This window comes from Myxocyprinus asiaticus, chromosome 44 (genome assembly GCF_019703515.2).
Source record: "Myxocyprinus asiaticus isolate MX2 ecotype Aquarium Trade chromosome 44, UBuf_Myxa_2, whole genome shotgun sequence".
NCBI classification, from domain to species: Eukaryota; Metazoa; Chordata; class Actinopteri; order Cypriniformes; family Catostomidae; genus Myxocyprinus; species Myxocyprinus asiaticus.
In genome coordinates this window covers 9,319,856-9,326,460 of record NC_059387.1, presented here as the reverse complement: position 1 = coordinate 9,326,460, position 6,605 = coordinate 9,319,856, and the positions used below count along the sequence as shown (strand labels likewise).

The 6,605-nt window shown below is 50.9% G+C and overlaps 1 pseudogene; it reads right to left on the bottom strand.

Annotated features, from left to right (window-relative positions):
- Window positions 1–587: 587 nt before the first annotated feature.
- Window positions 588–1,464, bottom strand: LOC127434161 (uncharacterized; annotated as a pseudogene).
- Between the last annotated feature and the right edge of the window lie 5,141 nt (window positions 1,465–6,605).

The following is a 6,605-nucleotide window of genomic DNA, read 5'->3' as shown; positions in this document are numbered from 1 at the left end:
AGTGTTTATACAAAGATTTTGACTAATGACTAACTGACTAATGTCTTTAAAGTTCAGCCTGGATTAACTGCAGAAGTTCACACTGATGAATTGTCTTTTGTTAATTGGCCGATGAAGGCTTTTGTTGGCATATAAAAGTCTATGTATTTCATTTTAAGAGTGTAGTCCATCATTAGACCAAGGTGATGCAGGCAGAGATCAGTGAGGTGCATCGCAGTTCAACAAGCAGGTCATTTTGGTGAGGTCTATCCTAAATCCAAGGTTCAGGCAGTGGCATATGAATTATCCCATGTCTTATGGTTGGAGTTGGCATCAGTTCATCCTCTGAAGTCCATCGTAATAAACTGAAGTGATGTCTGGCTGGCACCGGCTGTGTTAAGTCGTCATCACACATAGCAATGGAGTCCGACACCAAGCAGGAAGGGAGGTGGATCTGGCCAGCTCTGGTAACCTCGGGATATAAATCCGGGGATACAAATAGAATAATATTAGCGTAGATGCCATTAAATTTTTTGCCGAGTTATAGAGCATGATAAATGTTCCGGCAGACCTAACTAAAGCAGCTTAATTGTGAGTTGATGGATAAATTAGGTGTATGCCTGGCTAAATAGATGAGTCTTTAGTCTAGACTTAAACTGAGTGAGTGTGTCTGCATCCCGGACAGTGTAAGGGAGACTATTCCATAGTTTAGGAGCCAGGAAAATGATCTACCTCCTTTTGTGGATTTTGATATTCTAGGAACTATTAACAGGCCAAAATTTGATCATAATGAACGTGATGGAATATAGCATGGTAGAAGGTCACTTTTGTACTGTGGAGCTAGACCACTCAAAGCTTTGCATGTAATTAACAAAATGTTAAAATTAATACAAATTTTAACAGGTAGCCAATGTAACGATGATAAAATGTGGCTAATATGATCATATTTCTTGGTTCTAGTCAGCACTCTGGCTGTTGCATTTTGAACCAATTGAAGTTTATTTATTGAACTTGCAGGACATCTTCCCAGTAATGCATTACAATAATCTAGTCTTGAGGTCATGAATGCTTAAATAAGTTTTTTGGCATCAGCATCAGAGAGCATGTGTCATAACTTAGCAATATGTATAAAGAGGTGGAAGAATGCTGTTCTACAAACATTGGACATTTTATTTTCAAAGGACAGATTGGTATCAAATATAACGCTGTAGAAGACGATGTAACAGTACATCCATCGAGAGTCAAATTATATTTTGGCGGCTTGTTTTTTTGAGGTTTTTGGTCCAATAATTAGTACCTCTGTTTTGTCAGAATTGTGTAAAAGGAAATTTCTGGCCAATCTTTGATTTAATTGATACACTCTGCTAATTTGAAGAATTGTGAAATTTCATTGGGTTTCGAAGAAATATAAACTTGGGTGTCATCGGCATAACAGTGGAAACTTATTCCATGATTCCTGATAATACCTCACAGGGGAAACATATATAAGGAGAAAAGCAGAGGCCCTAAAACTGATCCCTGTGGCACTCCATACTTTTGTTTGATTTGACAATTCCTCATCTACACAGACAAAGTGATAGTGGTCTGCTAAATAGGACTGTGGCAGCGGGGGCATGGTCGAGCATCCGTCGAGAGAGAGCGGTAAGGGTGCATACACCTGAGCCAAATTATGACTAACACCTGTCTCTAATTGTAGTGAGATTGGGGAGAGCAGCATAAAAGGACCATGCCAGCGCCAGATCGAGAGAGAAAGACTGGGTCGAGAACTTTACTGTGAAGCTGATGAGTTATTGTGAAGCTGTAAACCAGAGAAGTGGTCAATTAAAAGTTTCCTACCTGTGTTTGAAGAATCCAGTTCCTGGTGTCCTTCCTTGTTACACTGGTGCCGAAACCGGAATCTGATTTGAAGACTGCATGCCCCATGGAGTCCTTCCCGCTGACCGACATCATCAAGTCCCTCACCGACCTACATCAAACCCACCAACAGGCTCTGCTTGAACTCCTCCAAGATCAGGAACACCGCTTCCATGAGGTCCTTAGAGTTCAGGCAGAGGACCGGCAGGTCATTCGGAGCCTCCTCGCCCAGGAGAAAGCCCTGGCAGTGACCCCGGACAACAGCAGCCCCCTGCCCCCACCCACGCTGCTGAAGATGGGGGCGGAAGACAACCCTGAACCACTGAGATCTGTGGCTGGCCGCATGCTCAGTGGGTGGCCTGGCTCATCCCTCTGCTGTCCAGGGAAGCCCAGCTTGCAGCACAACAACTGCCGGCAGCTAATATCCTGGTCTACAGTGATCTGAAGAAGACCATCCTGCAGCGATTTGGCCGGAGCTCAGAGCAATACCATCAACTGTTCCGCTCGATGAAGCTGGAAGGGGCCGGTCACCCGTTTGCCTTTTCTCAGCAGCATCGTGATGCCTGCCGGAAATGGCTGCAGGTTTGGGCCCGTGACGTCATGGGAGTGGTTGACCAAGTGGTGCTGGAACAACTGACCGCCGGCTTCCAGCAGGGATGGCGGAGTGGGTCCTGTGCCATCGCCCGGCGTCGCTGGATGAAGCGGCCCAGCTGGCGGAGGACCATATGGTGGCGTGCCCAAGCGAGGAGGAGCCCTCTCTCTCTCTCTCTTCTCCCCCTGTGTTTTCTCCCATCTCTTCCCCCTCCCCCCTCCCCTCTCACTCTGTCCTCTCTCCAGGCCCTGTTCCTGCACCCCGGAGGTGTGGAAACCCGCCGCCGAAGCCGGCTCCTCACTTGCACCGGTTTATCCCTTTCCCGGTGACTTCAGGGTCTACCCGCTCTCCCCCTCAGGCGGATGTACCCACCCCCACAAGTGCGAGTGTAGCGCCTGGGCCGGCCTGCTGGCGTTACGGGGATCTGAAACACTTACGGGATCAGTGTCCTGTGATGGAGCTGGGAACTGTAGTCTGGATCCCCGACGCACCAAAGGCTGCCCCCGATCGGGCTGGAGGGTACAGGATACCGGTAAGAATCAAGGGGAGTACACACCAAGCCTTGGTGGACATGGGTTGTAACCAGACCACTATCCACCAATGCTTGGGTCCCTTTGGAGCAGTCGTGAGACAAAACCCTCAAGCATGCCTTCGACCAAGTGAGAGTGATCAGTGGTCAACAACTCCAGCCGAATGTCGCACTTTCATATCCCTATTTCACAATTATAAATGAGCGGTTGTATAGAGTGACGCAGGATGCTCAAACAAAGGAAGATACAACCCAGCTCTTAATACTGCAGAGCCGCTGGGAAATGGTGTTCCAGGCGGCTCATTATAATCCCATTTCAGGGCATCTAGGGGAGAGAAAAACACTGAACCGACTAATAGGCCATTTTTATTGGCCGGGTACTGGCGGCGATGTTCGCAGGTGGTGTGCGGCATGCCGTGAATGTCAGCTGGTGAACACACCGGCCACCCCAAAAGCACCATTGCGCCCCCTTCCACTGATCGAGGTCCCCTTCGAGAGAATTGCCATGGACCTCATCGGGCCATTAGAGCAGTCAGCACGTGGACATCGCTTTATATTGGTCCTAGTGGACTATGCAACACGATATCTGGAAGCAGTGCCCCTGCGCAATATCTCAGCATGCAGTGTTGAGGAGGCACTCTTCAAAATAATCTCCCGGGTGGGGATTCCGAAAGAAATCCTCACTGATCAGGGCACAACATTTATCTCACGGACACTATGCAAGCTTTATGAATTATTGGGCATTAAGTCAATTCACACCAGCATTTACCATCCACAGACAGATAGCCTGGTGGAGTGATTTAATAAAACCCTTAAGAATATGATTCGTAAGTTCGTGCACGAGGATGCTAGGAATTGGGACAAATGGCTCGATCCCCTGTTATTTGTAGTACAAGAGGTCCCACAAGCCTCCACAGCATTTTCCCCATTCAAGCTGTTATATGGGCAGCGCCCGTGTGGCATGCTTGATGTCATACACGAAGCTTGGGAGGAGCTCAAGAACGGCAGCGCGTGTGGAGTGCTAAAAGAGTATATTTCTCCTTATAAGAGTATATATTCCCTAAAAGAGTGGGCACTGGTGGAAAGCGTCTTTTTAAAGATGCCTTTCCGGTTATGTGCACTTCCTGGTTGCGGTCGTTATCTTGCTGCCTTACGTGTCTGGGCTCCAGACATGCTGAGACAGCATTCATGGTTGGTTCATGCCTGCACTGCGAGAGCATGACCATGTCCATGTTGCGATCGCGACTTTTCTTCCTTAGAGGGAAAGCCACTCCAGCTGCTCCCTGCCCTGGTTCTTCTGCCCACAGGCAAAAGTTAGCGTCATATGGGGTTACCACTGGGGGCGATTTGGGGACTTCAATGGAAGTAACTCTGCCGGGTGAATCCCCACGGATCTCCCATTCCCCAGCATGCTTGTGCGCCTCGGTTGAGTTCAGGGATGAGTCAGGCGGCCCACCTCAGAGTGGGTTCGACCTTTCATTCGGCACTCAAGAGGAGGATGAGATCTCATTCAGCACATCTTCCCTCGGCGTGGTTCAAGATTGCTCTCCCCATCTGCACATTGCCATGGCGACCTTCCTGTGGAGGCAACATCGGCTCCACCGCAGCCTGAGCCAATGGCTTGGCCCCGGGGTAGAGCTCCCCACAGTAAGTTGACGTCCCCCCTCACGGTCTGCGACCAAGAACCCTAGGAAGGCTTCTAAGCACCCGAAACGGGTGACCCAGAGGTGAGGAGACCCGTGCCACATTTGGAGGTGGTAGACAGACCACTCCATCCCCTGGTGGAGAGCCAGAGGGAGAATCCTTGGTTTCCTTTTTTGTTGAGTTCCCGCAAGCCCGAGGGGCTGCAGTATCCACATTTTCAAAAAAAGAGCGCTTTCCTCACTCTCTGGGTCATACATTCAATGCCTTCGTCCGTCGTTATTATGACAGCTGTGCACCGAGCATTCGTGACACACACACACCCACGCACAGGCTGTGGTGGCTGGCTACGAGGACACTCAGCCTCCACCCCCTTCGCTGACCAGTCCTACATTGGGTACACGGAGCAAGGTAAGTGCCTTAACTCTGGAGCCAGCAGCGGCTCAAGTCGCTGTGGGCCACTCATATCCCCAGCGAACTCAATCGCACAGTGGATACACTGTCGCGGCAGGTGACGCTCAGGGGAGAGCGGAGGCTCCACCCCCAGGTGGTCCGGCTGATTTGGAGTCGATTCGGTGAGGCACAGGTAGACCTGTTTGCCTCCCGGGAATCCTCCCACTGCACGCTGTGGTATTCCCTGTCCGAGGCCCCCCTCGGCACGGACGCACTGGCGCACAGCTGGCCCCGGGGTCTGCGCAAGTATACGTTTCCCCCAGTGAGCCCACTTGCACAGATGTTGTGCAAGGTCAGGGAGGATGAGGAACAGGTCTTGTTGGTAGCGCCCAATTGGCCCACCCAGACTTGGTTCTCGGAACTCACTCCTCTCGTGACAGCCCCTCTTTGGCAAATTCCCCTAAGGAAGGACCTTCTTTCTCAGGGACGAGACACGATCTGGCACCCACGACCAGACCTCTGGAACCTCCATCTCTGGCCCTTGGATGGGATACGGAAGATCTGAGTGGTCTACTATAGCGGCACAACATGATGCAGTGAACGGTAAGTATTTGGGGAAGCACGACCTGATCATCAGGTTCCTTAGAGGCGCCAAGATGTTGAATCCTCTTAGGCCACACCTCGTTCCCTCATGGGACCTCTCTGTGGTCCTGCTGTGCCTACAGAGAGCCCCTTTCGAGCCCTTAGAGTCAGTTGAGCTGAAAGCCCTCTCCTTGAAGACGGCCCTCCTGATTGCGCTCACCTCCATCAAGAGGGTTGGGGACCTGCAAGCATTCTCTGTCAGTAATATGTGCCTAAATTTCGGTCCGGCGTACTCTCATGTGATCCTGAGACCCCAGCCGGGCTATGTGCCCAAGGTTCCCACTATCCCCTTTATAGATCAGGTGGTGAACCTACAAGCGCTGCCCCGGGAGGAGGCAGACCCAGCCTTGCCGTTGCTGTGTCTGGTACGTGCTTTGCATTTCTATTTGGACTGCACAGAGAGCTTTAGATGCTCTGAGCAGCTCTTTGTCTGTTTTGGGGACAGCAGAAAGGGAACGCTGTCTCCAAACAGAGTATTTTCCACTGGATTGTGGATGCCATCGTGTTGGCCGTCCCCTTTGGGACTACGAGTGCACTCTACCAGGAGCGTAGCCGCCTCCTGGGCCTTGGCCAATGGCGCTTCTCTAACAGACATCTGTAGGGCAGCAGGCTGGGCAACACCCAATACCTTTGTGAGATTTTATAATCTCCGGGTTGAACCAGTTTTGTCCCGTGTATTGTAGGTACAAACAGGTAAGGATGCGGGCAGCTGGCCGGGTGTACCACTGGCACACAAGCGCCTTTCCCCTTCCGAGGGGAAGATGTGCGCTCTTTCATCCACGTGAGTTCCCGGGATCGGTGAACCCTGGATTCCTCCCCCAGCACCTGCGGCAAGCAAATTCGGCAGAGGAATTCGATGCCAGGCCCAGTACTTTTGTCAGTGTGCCCTGTTCAGGTCAGCTCCTGTACTGGGATAGGTGCTCCATATGCGTTGGTTCCCTGTCGGTAACCCCATATGATGTAATCTTCCATGGT